Source organism: Brachycentrus maculatus, unplaced genomic scaffold (assembly GCF_059751285.1).
Source record: "Brachycentrus maculatus isolate JH-2025_06_01 unplaced genomic scaffold, ASM5975128v1 h1tg000386l, whole genome shotgun sequence".
In the NCBI taxonomy this organism is placed as follows: Eukaryota; Metazoa; Arthropoda; class Insecta; order Trichoptera; family Brachycentridae; genus Brachycentrus; species Brachycentrus maculatus.
Window position 1 is genome coordinate 812,847 of NW_028281135.1, and position 15,263 is coordinate 828,109.

The window sequence follows — 15,263 nt, forward strand, 5'->3', positions numbered from 1 at the left end:
TGGCCGGAAGATCGGGTGTAGTATAACAGTAATAACTAACTTTAATTTTCTAATAAGAGTAAGTATAATATAGCGGTAAAATAAATTTAAAATGTGTCATATCCTGTACATCCGATGTAACGAATTTTCATAATGGCGAAATATTTTTTTGGTCACGTGAAGTTCGTTTTACCGAGATTCGACCGTATTAATTATCCTAAATTGTCGTTCTTCTTCTTCTACTTCTTCTTTTTGTAGATCCTAAGGATCTGTTTGTAGCTCTTGGGATGTTGACTCCCAGCTGTCTTTCCACCTATTCGGAGGTCTGCCTGGGGGTCTGCGTCCTTCAGGGATTCCTTGAAGGGCGATACGTGGAAGTCTGTCTTCTGACATTCTGTGGCCCATGCTCATTCCAGTATTGCCTTCGTTGTCGTCCCCACCTCACGCGTTAAAATAGTTATTTTCCATGAATTTACAGGCTGATTCAGATTAAGATGACGACTTTAGTTTGTGTAGTGTGTTTTGAATATTGAAAGCATCAACTTTATGGATTATATTAATAAATTATTTTGAGAAATAAAAAGACTTTGTTTTTTGATCCACTCACATTTTTATTAACAAACTAGTGTCGGCAACAACCTGTTGCCCTCTTCAGGATTAATTTTATGACCCTTTTATAAATTAAACCCTTAAGAGGGCAACAGGTTGTTGCCGAAACTAGTTGGTTAATGAATATGTGAGTGGATCAAAAAACAGAGTCTTTTTATTTCTCAAAATAATATGTGTAGTGTCATATGTAAGGATACACATCCCATGTTCTTTAATGTGTTCACAAATTCGTGTTCATGGTCGTGTGGTCGCGCCGCTGGTCAGGATATCGTGTGTCTGCGCACTACCGTGACGTCATTACCATTGTTATTATTCTTGTTCGGCGCTTCAGTCACTGCGACACTCCATCTTCGGGCTCACTGGCCGGTAGCAACTCTTGAAGGGAGAATTTGTAATGTGAATTATTCAACCTTCGCTTCGATCTGCTTCCCTCATCCATAAAGTCATTTAAAAAATATATAAAATATAAGGATATTTATTATTTTGGGGTATAATTTTCAGAAATCCATAATTTATATTTCAAATACTAAAATCTTAAGAATCTTCTAAGTTGTATATTTTATTCCTAAAAAACATAGAAATAATAAAAATCGCCTTGTTAAGGCATTATCAAACTGCTGACAGTATTTTGATAATGCCCTAACAAGGCGAAACAATTGCCACGAATTATTATTTTTTTATTTTATTTCAAATAAAATATACAACTTTATTACACCCTAGAAATTTTTGGAATTCTTATACATATGATCAACTCATGACACAGTACACAACAGGCATCTATGTTGGATATATATATATATATATATATATATATATATATATATATATATATATATATATATATATATATATATATATATATATATATATATATATAGACACACACACACACACACACATACACACACACACACACACACACACACACACACACACAGACACACACAGTCTTGTATGCACGATTAATCTACACACAGGACAAATGTTTGTTTATAAAAAGCGCATTTCAGTTTACGTTCAATTTTGCGAATTCTCCCCGCTTGACGGAAACCATTTCCGCTTTTCCGCCCGAGTTTATTTCGAATGTAAACATATAATAATAAAACAAGCAGAAAGTGCTAATGCGAGCGGCGCATTACCGCATTGATTCGATTAAAGTTATATCCACATTTGCCAGATGACTTTGTGTACGGACAGAAAATAAGTTAATAATGGAAACCGAACGCTAACAGAGGAATACCAAGAAATAACCGATTATCACTCAATTACATACATTTTTAACTTTAGTTTTACTTACAACATTTTGAGTGTGTCCAAATATTTGTTCGCAAAATCTGGATTATCTCCAGTTACAGGAGTTATTTTCATATTATTTTTTGACATCTCATCAAAGATGAAGAAGAATATGGAAGTCTGGGCATTTACGGGGCTGACGACTGTCGTAGGCTGGTTTAGTGGATCATTTTACGCACGTGTAACATTCACCAATTCTACCCATTACTGACAACCGCACTACTCAAATTCTTGGATGTTTTTAACATTTTTAAATCCGAATAGGCCACACCCCCAATCAGTTCGGATTTCTGAGATTCCACCATACTCTCCATCTCTAGCTACAATATAGAGTCCTCCCACTGTAGATTCTGTCACGTCTAGCGTCTCGCACTAACGGACGACTTTATACAGTGAAACAAGACACCAGCGACCTTCGGGTGACCCTCGATAGATCACGGCGCAAGTGCAACTGGTTCCTACTTCACAGCATACAACTTTCTCATGCTTGCCCATATTCGAGCGACTCATCCAGCCTGTACTTGCAACTTGCCACCAAAGGTCACAGTCGTGGTCAACCTCCAAACTATAAGAAAGATTAATGATTTCCGAATAGGGTGTTATTTATACAGGGTGGCAAAAAATTATTACTCCATCACAGCGGTCGGGGAACATTTTAACCATTACCCCAAAAAAATTTTCACGTAATATTATTTTTTGACATCTCAAAGATGACGAAGAATATGGAAGTCTGGGCATTTACGGGACTGATGACCGTCATAGGCTTATTTAAGTGATCACTTTACACACGTGTAACATTCACCAATTCTACCCATTATTGACAACCACACTACTCAAATTCTTGGAAGTTATAGAACTTCCAAATATATGATATAGATATATGAACCAATTTTGAAACATTCTTCTTGAACCACTAGAACTTCACTAGAAACATCTATTGGTGAGATGAAAAGAAGCTTTTTATAAAGCAGAAACTCTTTTATTAATATGTGAGGTCCGAATCTTGGATTATAATCACACAGAGAAACGCCAGAAAATACCATTTTCATTTTTATTATTTAAGCTTATAATTTGACCAGATAATTTATTTACAACATTTTGAGTGTATCCAAATACTTGTTCACAAAATCTGGATTATCTCCAATTGCAGGAGTTGTTTTCATATTATTTTTTGACATCTCATCAAAGTTGAAGAAGTATATGGAAGTCTGGGAATTACAGGAGGTATTTTCAAATTATTTTTTTACATCTCATCAAAGATGAAGAAGAATTTGGAAGTCTGTGAAGACTTCCATATTATAAAAAAATGAAATTTCGAGTCCTGGTTCCAATCCAATGTATGGAAGCGAAGCATTGAGTTGGCAGAAGAAGGACGAAAGTAGATAAAACTTGGTATGAAATCGGTCTAATTGCGATTCCTCAGATGAATGTGCGGCATAATGATGCATGATAAATGTTTGAATGGTGAAATAAGGAAATAATGCAAGGCTGAGATAAGCATCAGCAATGAAATTAAGAAAGGTATATTGAGATGGTTTGGACGTTTGGAAATTTGGACGTTTGATAAATATACGAGGATGATTATCTTTGTATAGAATATAAAAAAATAATGCAACACAGGATTATAAAACTGATATTTTCCTGTTCAATATACATATATTTAAAAGAAATAGTCAAATGATATTTATTTGACATCTCATCAAAGATGAAGAAGAATATGGAAGTCTGGGCATTTACGGGGCTTACGACTGTCATAGGCTGGTTTAAGTGATCACTTTACACACGTGTAACATTCACCAATTCTACCCATTATTGACAACCACACTACTCAAATTCTTGGAAGTTCTATATATATGAACCAATTTAGAAACCTTGTTCATGAATCACTAGAACTTCACTAGAGACATCTATTGGTGAGATGTAAAGAAGCTTTTTATTAAGCAGAAACTCTTATATTAGTAGGTAACTCCTGTAATTGGAGATAATCCAGATTTTGTGAACAAGTATTTGGACACACTCAAAATGTTATATTTATTTGAAGTAACAAAAATGGCAATTTATTCAAATTATTCAAGTCTTTGAATCAATGACGTAAAGTGGGGATGTTCGGCGCCAGCGAGTAGAACATAATATTGAAATGAAAAAATATGTAAAAAAATGTAAAATGTAAAAATGAAATGTATTATTATTATTATTATTTTCTTTAATAAATTTATTTTTTAGTTTTTTACTATTTATTAAGTTATTACTTTTTTTTTTCTTTTTTTTTATAATTAAAAAAAAAAATATTTCATAGATATATACATTTTTTACTACATGTATTACGGTTCTTTAGGCATGGCCTGTGTTGAGCCGAAATACTTAGAGTTTAATACAATTTTTTATTTTTTATTATATATTATTTTTCCGCCTCCGTAGTTTAATGGTCAGCACGTTCAGCTACCGTTCTGGAGGTCCCGGGTTCGATTCCCAAGGGGGGTAAAATAAATATAAGTGATTTATTCACTGTAATATTTATTCAATACTACCATGGACTGGTACCTGAAGCGGAGGCCTGATCACCTTTCCTTCATGTGTAAACGATCAAGATAACACTGCGTTTATATGACACAGTGCCCTATGCATCATTGGGGTGCGGATAAGGGTTTTATTATTATTATTATTATTATTATTATATATTATTTTTAATTATTATTAGATTATATACATTACATACAATAGATACAATAACAATTCACAGTATAATTCAATAAAATAATTACACCTGGACTTAATTAATTCACTTTCTACCATGTCCCTTCCTACGAGAAGCAACCGTCGACATTAGAACATCTATCATACATCGATTTGCCTTACATTGTCTGAGAGATCGCATTCTGACTGCATTCAGTTTACTTTCATCCTCCATATGCCATCCAAAGTATCCCCGTTCTTTGACTCGCAAGCTCAATTTGTTATGTAAACTAGTTTGAATCGGTTTTTGAAAAACATGTATTTTTATCTGTATTCTTAAGTAAAACAATTTTAAAATGTTACGCTCATTTAAAACTCATAAAAATTCATCGATTAAACTGGCCAACAATTAACAGCTTTTATTTTGTAACCTAAATGAAAATACGTGATCTTTATTCACTTTGCATGGCTGAATTCAAAAACGAAAGCAAAAAAATGTAGCATTTTTTAGTTATGGATTTTTTAAATTCTGATATTGACTAAAGTTTATCTTATTTATTGTTTCGGCATTAACTTTGTGGTAAGACATGTTACAATGATTAAAGAAAACACTTCGTTTTTTACCACTTGAGTTTTATTATAGACTACATGTTTCAGAAGTTAAACTTCCATCATTCAGGTCTGTATAATAACTAAAATATAAAATATAAAATTGTTCTATAAATAAGGAGAGGGGAAAGGAAGGTGAAGGTGTTAGTCAAGGGACCTTTTTCCTTTCCCCTCTCCTTATTTATAGAACAATTTTATATTTTATATTTTAGTTATTATACAGACCAGAATGATGGAAGTTTAACTTCTGAAACATGTAGTCTATAATAAAACTCAAGTGGTAAAAAACGAAGTGTTTTCTTTAATCATTGTAAAGTTTATCTTATTATTATTTATGTATAAATATACATAAACATATAATGCTATCGTATTCAATATTAATAAGTGAATATATTTCCACTGTTACTCCATAATTATCAATCCTTTTTTTGAATCCCTTAGACCTTAGACTAAAACATGTCTAGATACCAACCACTATTACGGTTTCAACGTATGGGGTCCATACAAACATTAATATAACTGTAACATCATAACTTGACGTGATACAAGCTTGTCACCATATAGACATTGAATAAGAACGATTAACTTATTCCAAATCAGTCATCAAAAATTCAGTTACAAAATCATTTTTGGCCAGTGTAATTATAAATTCTCTTCAAGAAGATATGACCCAACTGAAAGCTGAAATATATAATTTACACAATACATTTGGTAAATACAATTCGCAATACAGAATATGATTGCCTAGTACCTAACAACATAAAGACTAATCACCGTTCATTATACTCGTACACAATTTTGTAGAATAGGGCTGTACGATTTAAGGTGACCTACAATCTATGTAATCATTTTAAAATCAAACACAGATTTTTTGAGTCTACTAAGCTGTATTTTATTAAAAAACACATAAAAAATTATATTGTGACCATTGTTTCGCCTAGTTATGGCATTTTCAAACGAACGTGAAGATTAAATGGACTGCCGGTCCTATAAGGACCTTATCTTAATATTGGCGGTCCATTTAATCTTCACATTCGTTTGAAAATGCCATAACTAGACGAAACAATTGTCACAATAATTATTTTTATGTTTTTTAATAAAATACAACTTAGTAGACTCAAAAAATCTGTGTTTGATTTAAAAAATATTACATAAATTAAAATGGAGTTCTACAAATTAAACGCCAAATCAATAAATTACGTAAAATCTGCTGTAAAATGCTAATCTATCAAATTAAAAGAAAAATTTAGATTAACAAATGAAAAAGATTTAAAGTAAATCATTGGAATCTAATTGGAAGTGAAGCAGAGTTGGCAAGAGAAGGATGAGAACAGATTGAATGCAGCACAGTTTGTGATATGTTGGTACTTACATTACAGTGCTGTTGCTGGAGTTGATATTAGCTAAAAGCTAAACTTTTGAGGTTGACTCATTAATAAAACTGGAGTTTAGAACGTAACTGAGCGTTTTGAGTTATGCTTTGATTTATTTTATCAATAGTCTTCACCACATTGACCATATGTTGTGAAATGTTGGTACTTACATTCGCACAGTTTGTAATATGTTGTCACTTGTATAAGCACAGCTTGTGGTATGTTAGTACTTACATTAGCAAAATTTGTGATATGTTGGTACTTGCTGGAGTGGGTAGAAGCTAGACTGATACTGGGTAGAAGCTAGACTGATTGTGGGTAGAAGCTAGACTTTTGACGTTGATTCATCTAAAAACTGGTGTTTTGAGAGTTTAAAGTTCTGCTTTGGTTCATTTTACCAATAGACTTCACTAAATTGACCACATATTGGATATTTTGGTACTTACATTGACAAATTGGTCAAATCAATAGCACAGTTTGTGATATATTGGACCTTACACTAGCACAATTTGTGATATATTGCTTCATACATTAGTGATGTCTAAGCTAGACTGTTGGCGCATATTAGCGGACCTGGCGTTCACTGAAGGAGTGTTCGGCATGAGCTACTCGTGTTTTGGACAGCCCTGTATATGAGCATCATCTGCTGTAAACATTTTACATGAATAAGCAATGAATTATTTAAGTACAAAAGTAGCTTATTAAGATATGAGAACTCCTCAATGGAGTTTTAACGAGGACATAATATTTTATACAGTATCTTCGTCAATATGTCATAGTCTCCGTGGAGGATTTTGAGTGACGACTAGTTTCAAAATACCTGATGTAAAAGTCAAAAAGTAAAGTTAAATTTATCTGTAAAATAAGTGGAAAGATGAGTATTTATAAAATAAGATTTAGACATTTCAACATACAACATTTTGAGTGTGTCCAAATACTTGTTCACAAAATCTGGATTATCTCCAATTAAAGGAGTTATTTTCATATTATTTTTTGACATATCATCAAGGATGAAGAAGAAAATGGAAGTCTGGGCATTTACGGGGCTGACGACCGTCATGGGCTGGTTTCAGTGGTTATTTAATATAAGAGTTTCTGCTTAGTAAAGAGCTTCTTTACATCTCACCAATAAATGCCTCTAGTGAAGTTCTAGTGATTCAAGAACAAGGTTTCTAAATTGGTTCATATGTATAGAACTTCCAAGAATTTGAGTAGTGTGGTTGTCAATAATGGGTAGAATTGGTGAATGTTACACGTGTGTAAAGTGATCACTTAAACCAGCCTATGCCGGTCGTCAGCCCCGTAAATGCTTAGACTTCCATTTTCTTCTTCATCTTTGTTGAGACGTCAAATAATAATATTTCAACATACACGTGTTATATTCACCATTATACCCACGATTGACTGTTTAACGATATTAAGAAATAAATTAACAATACTTCAGTCTACGTGCGTTCTGATTTTTTTTCGTTTGGAGATTGACGCATTTGCTTCCAACATCCTACACCCTGGGGTCTAAATTAAAAAATACCGGAAGAAGTATTGAAAAGTTGCTCAAACCGGGTCTTCTTAAACGTGTGTACAGCGCGCTAACCGCTACACCATGAAACCGGCAAATATTGTAATTCATGTATATTACTAAACTCTCTCTCATAAATAATGATATGAGGTAAATTTGCAAGTACGCATTTAGGTAAGTGTGTTCTGTGAAGAAAATGAAAACTGCGGTTTGTAATGTGCATAGGAAAGTGTGAATGGGAATGGCAACGCAGATTGAGGGCGATACGGAAAAGTTGACGCTCATAATACTGTAAAAGCGACAATTAATTGAAAAAATACACGCTTCATAGTGAAAATATATTAAATATGTTGTATGTTTGATTTTATATTATATATTTATATATATATATATATATATATATATATATATATATATATATATATATATATATATATATATATATATATATATATATATATATATATATATATATATATATATATATATATATATATATATATATATATATATATATATATATATATATATATATATATCATCATCATCAAACACGCACCCGATGGTGCGTAGAGCACTCGTCGATATGAACTCATAAATGAAAGGTGATCAGCCCTCCGCTTCAGGTGTCAGTCCACGGTAATATTGAATAAATATAAGAGTGGAAAAAATCACTTATATTTATTTAACCCACCCCCCACTGGGAATTTAACCCGGGACCTTCAGTACGGTAGGCGAGCGTGCTGACCATTACACTACGGAGGGGGACGGATCTCCTCATGCACACCCGCCAATTTTTTTTGTATTTTCAAATTTAAGGTTTCAAATACATAATATACACATGTATAATTTTTAAATCGATGATTAGTTATCAGTTAGCCTGTGATATATTGAAACAAGTGCAATTTTCAATGCCGAAAGAGTGTCAATATTTTTAAAAGATTTTTCCATTGAGTATAAAAAGGTATGAACAATATTACATACGCTATATACATGGTGTTCCGTGCTCAGAGAATTAATTAGGGTAGGTAGTAGAGGTAGATAGTAAGGTAAGGTGCCACTAGTTTCTAGGGTATGTAGTAGAGGTAGGTAGTAAGATAAGCTAGGTACTACTTACTAGGGTAGGCAGTAGTGGTAGGTAGTAAGATAAGCTATGTACTACTTACTAGGGTAGGCAGTAGAGGTAGGTAGTAAGGTAAGCTAGGTACTTCTTAGTAAGGTAGGGTAGGTACTGGTTGCGTTTTTATATGTCACGCGAGTAAGTTAGGATAGGCACTGCTTTTCTGCCTATATGAAAGGCACGCCCCTGGGTTTCCTTATGTCGTAACTTGTTGAAATATGCCACCATCTTTTAAAACGTTGACTATAGTCATTTTGTTGCCATATTAATATTTGATATTGAGACTGATAATGATAAAGAGGAGAGTGAATGCTGTGAACAGAGTGAATGGTGGACTGAAATCAGATAAAGCACATAAAACCCTATCAGCGAAAGCTAAGCTGGCAGTGCATAATAGAGTTCTGATATCAAACCTAATGTTTGGAAGTGAGGGTTAGGACCATGGAGTTGGCAAAAGAAGGATGAAAGTCGACTGAATGCGGTCGGAATGCCATCTCTCAGTACGTCAAAACAATGTATGATACAAGTGTGAATGGTATCACCATTCACACTTTTACAAAGAAAGAATGCAAGGTTCAGTTATCTCAGGTAATACTTATGCTTTACCGTTAAAATTGAGAAAGGTGTGTTGAAATGATTAAGGGAGAACACCAAATCTTCAAATTCAAAACTCGGACGGTTGCGCTAGACGTCGGACGTGTTTTCTGGCTCATTTAAAATTTCACTTTTTAAAAAAATATTGTTGAGATAAATCGCAACTTAGTTTACTTTAAACCCAGGTAACATTTGGCGTAATTGATTTTTTGCTTAAAGCACCGTTTTTGTGTTGAAAAAATAAGTTTTTCTTCAAAATAAATATATGATTTTGAAAAGAGTTTTTGAAAGGTAAGGTGTTGAAAAAAACTATAAAAATATTTTTTCCATTTACGAGTATGTATATTTATTTTTAAACTTGTGCGTGGATACATGTGTGGCTACTCACGCAACCGGTCGCGTACTGAATTTTATATTTGAGAATACACCGTTAAGTTGCCAAAAATAAAACCAGTGTTTCTACAAGTTTTGTTACGCTCTTTAGCGTTATTAATTTTAATCTGAAATCCTATTAGTATTTTTTCTTACTACACATCCGCGAGTGGAGTGTGATTACCGTTTTATAGCTCGACTTTATTACCGACATATTTGTATTTACACAGCCATTTGCAAAAGCAATTATTCTCTAATCGAAATGGCATTTGGGTTTGTTTGTTCAGCCTGTGTGGAGTATACGAAACGATTAACCAAGTCGATTTAGACACACACTATAAATTATTGATAAGAGTCAAAATTTAAAGGGACATATCGCTCACTCCTTTCAAGAACATAAATATAAATCAAAAATCGTCAATTCTCAGCTGTGCGTGTTTTCGGAATGCCCAGAAAATGTACTATATCCCAGCAAAAGAGGCATATTTTTAACTTAATATTTACCCGCTACAGGGCAGAAAGTGTTGTTTTTGCATTTTAAAGAAAAGGTATAGTTTAATTATTTTTTTAAATAAACTTAACATTTTTCAAATGGAGAAAAAACCTTCAGGTTTTACCTAAAAAGATTTGTTGCACAGTAAAAAGTTCAAAAAGTGGCTTCATATTTATTTTTAATATATTGTATTATAATATTTAACACTAAAAACGCTCTCCTGAAAAATCAAGTATTTTGATTTATGACGTTCTTGAAAGGAGTGAGCGATATCTCAAAATCATACGGGAATTTTGGCTTGACATCTCGTCTTAACCTCACTCTAAGGTTTTTTAAACAAAAATACGTATCACTCACTCCTTTCGACAACGTCATAAATAAAAAAAAAACACTTGATTTTTCAGGAGAGCGTTTTCTTCTATGTTGAGATGTAGAAAAATAATTTATGTTTTTTCCAACTATTTATTTTATCTTTCTTTCCTCACTCATTCGTTCCACATGTTGCTCACTCCTTTCAACAACGTCATATATCACAAAACGTGATTTTTCAGGAGAACGTTTTTTAAAGTTTTAAAATATAATACAATGTATTAAAAATAAATATCAAGCCACTTATTACTTTTTACTGTGCTTCAGATCTTTTCAGGTAAAACCTGAAGGTTCTCTCTCCATTTGAAAAAAAATTGCATGTATAAAAAAATAATTAAACAATACCTTTTTTCAAAATGCAAGAACAATACTTTCTGTCTTGTAGCGGGTGAATATTAAGTTAAAAATATGCCGCGTTTGCTTAGGTATAGTACATTTTCTGGGCATTCCGAAAATATGCACATCTGAAAATTGAAGATTTTTGATTTATGACGTTCTTGAAAAGAGTGAGTGATATATATATTCATTAAAAAAATAAAAACATAGGTAATTGACATTTTTTGCAGACACCCATCAAGCCACCGTGTGTGTCTTGCCGGTGGAGTTCTTTTTACATACGTTTTTGTATGTTTTTTTTAATCTTTTTTAACCTAATATACACACAAAAAAATAATTAAAAATAAAATCAACATTTTGAGTGTGTCCAAATACATACAAATATAAGAGTTTCTGCTCAATAAAAAGCTTCTTTTCATCTCACCAATAGATGTTTCTAGCGAAGTTCTAGTGATTCAAGAACAATGTTTCAAAATTGGTTCACATATATATACATAGAACTTCCAAGAATTTGAGTAGTGTGGTTGTCAATAATGGGTAGAATTGGTGAATGTTACACGTGTGTAAAGTGATCACTATGACGGTCATCAGCCCCGTAAATGCCCAGACTTCCATATTTTTCTTCATCTTTGATGAGATGTCTTAAAACAATATCATATAAACGTTCATTTAAAAATTTATAAAATTAATTAACTTTTTTTGCAGAGATCCTCCTAGCCACATTGTGAGTCTTGTTGGTGGAGTTCTTTTAACAAAACTTTTTATTGTTTTTATCTATTTTAACCTAATAAATGTTACTAACAAAAAAATACGTTTTTGTATCGAAAAATTACGAAAAACTTATTTTTTCGATTAACGAAAAATTAAGTCACGATTTAACGTATGTAAGTTGGGCCGTAAGTTCTGCTCGTTTTGAACAATCACAATGCAGAAATACTTACAGTACCTACTTGAATACTTGAAAAAGAGATCTACAATTTTACATAAAATTATATCATACAGTATTGTGCCGTATATTATTAAGTTACATTATCTATGATACAACACCGGCTTGACATTAATAATTAGGTATGTAAAAATATTAAAAACTCGTTTCGGAATACGTTTGGGCGTTCACCTTTTTCCTATGTAGTCTTCTATGGATATGCATACATGTATTATTGAGGAAAAAATCAGTGACTTCGTAAATCAGAAACCGGATACCACATATGAATATGTTAGAACATGTTTTAATATGTACGTTTATACGACATTACACAAATCTGGATTTAGTGCGACTTAAAAAAATATTCGTAATAAATACGATTTTAACTTATACATATTGTTTTGACATCTCATCGAAGATGAAGAAGAATATGGAAGTCTGGGAATTTACGGGTCTGACGACCGTCATAGGCCGGTTTAAATGATCACTTTACACGCGTGTTACATTTACCAATTCTATCCATTATTGACAACCACACTACTCAAATTCTTGGAAGCTCTATATATATATGAACCAATTTTGAAAGATTATTCTTGAATCACTAGAACTTCACTAGAAACGTTTATTGGTGAGATGAAAAGAAGCTTTTTATTGAGCAGAAACTTTTTTATTAGTATGTGAGTTCCGAATCCTGGATTATAATCACACACATGAGAAACGCCAAAAAATATCATTTTCATTTTCATTATTTAAGCTTATAATTTGACCAGATAATTTTTTTACAACATTTTGAGTGTGTCCAAATACTTTACACAAGTATTTGGACACATTCAAAATGTTGTAAATTAACTTATACAAACTGTCCCTCACCTATTGACGCTTTGCCTCCTTTACAGGTTCCAAAGACAACAATTCGAGGCGCATTGCAAGAGCCTGGGTGAGGACTTATCCGACATACTAGTCTCAAGAGAGGCGGACTTGATAAAGAGAGTGTTACGTAAACATATTAGTCTGTTTGTGGCAGGTTAGAAGATATTGCTTCATAGCAAAAATTCCGCCTATACAAAAAAATAGATGAAACGTCATCGTATTGGATTTTTACCGACACACATTTACGATTCCTGATATTTTTTTCGTGCGATGCAATATTCAATACAACAGCTCAATCATAATCAACAAAGACCTTCACGCTAGAGGAGTATGCAGAGGATGCGAACCCCCTACTCTGGCGTGCCACCTGACAGGAAACAGCCATACCTGTCCTCGGTATCTCCGCACCGCTTCGTCCCATGCAAACACCCATGGACGAGCGAGACAATGCCTACAAATCTGTTCAGCTCTTTAACTTTTTTTTTCGACACGTAAAAATCCGAGCTGGTACAATGGACTGGCTGTGTTTTGTATTCTGTCGGGCTCTAAGAAAAGAAAAAAATCTTATTTTATTTATTATTATTTTATTTTATTTGAAAAACATATTACTAACGTAAAACTACATATCGCTCACTCCTTTCAACAACGTCAAACATATTTTAAAAAAAAAACACTTGATTTTTTTAAATTACCTAACGTCCAAGTGAATCTGAAATCTAGATACGGCTTATGCAATACCGCTTATCATGTCCCTACTCAGGCTTCAACTTTATAAGTCTCATAGCCTATGCCTACTCGTGAGTGGATTTACTCTTTATGTTTAAAGTTACTATAATTTCATATAATTCATGAGTGAAAATTCTAGGCTATATATATCGCTATATATATCTTACATATATCGCTCACTCCTTTCAACAACGTCATATTTAAAAAAACTTGATTTTTCAGGAAGTCGTGATTTTAAGTTTAAAAATATAATAAAATGTATTATAAATAAATATCAAGCCACTTATTGAACTTTTACCATACAACACATTTTTTTAGGTAAAACCTGAATGTTTTTTCTCCATTTGAAAAATATTTAGTAAATTTCAAAATGCAAATACAACACTTTCTGCCCTGTAGCAGGTAAATATGGTGGTTGATCCATCTCATGACGTTCCGTGATTGAGTTCACAACAGCCATCTATGATTTAATTTAGAAAGCTTTTATTTGGCAGACACTTTTATTTGTATGCAAGATCCGAAAGTAATTTTTTGTCTTTCATTTAATTTTTCATATAACGCACTGATCGCTTTATCTTTATGTTATTAATTAGCTACAGTGCCCTATGCACCATCTGGGTGCTGTAAGGATTTTATGAAAATGAATTGTGTAAACATATATGGGTTTAAATTGATTAAGGCTTATCTCATTCATTCATCATTTTCTTTTGGAAAATTCGCCTTCGTAAATACGTTGTTTTCGTAAGTTGGTAATGAATGATGTCTCAGAAACGATGGACTTATTATTGGTAACATTGCTAAATGACTATTTTGTTATGTCTATGGTCCACTCTCCCACCATCCCCTCCCCTCATATTTGTATAACACAAATGGTAGTGTTGTGGTAAACAAACAATCAACACTACTTCTATTATAGCTCTATAAACCATAGACAATAAACCATATGACGTCATAAAACGATCGAGGAAATTTGATGACGTTTGCGAACGCACTTTTTTTGTTTTATTCAAATACCTAAAGTTTATACCTTAATATCTCCATTAGGATTTACAGATTTCAATAAGAATGCTACCGATAGTCTTGTGATTTTTCATATTAATTTATTAGCCAATAATCACATATCGTGAAATTTATCCATTACCTAAAATGTTACCTGGATTTAGAGAAAATTCAGTTGCGACTTAACGAATGCTGGGCCTTATGACTGGTACGCAATGTTATAGGTACATGCCATTTAGAGATTGAAGAAAAGCGTTCATAATACTACAGTTTGTATCATAAATCAATTATTGGTCTTATAAAGTAGCATTAGGTACCACTTTCTAACTACTTTCTACAAAGGAAAATAATAATTCAGCCGATAATGGACATTATAAAACAAAGCTTAAATTGCGATCAAACTT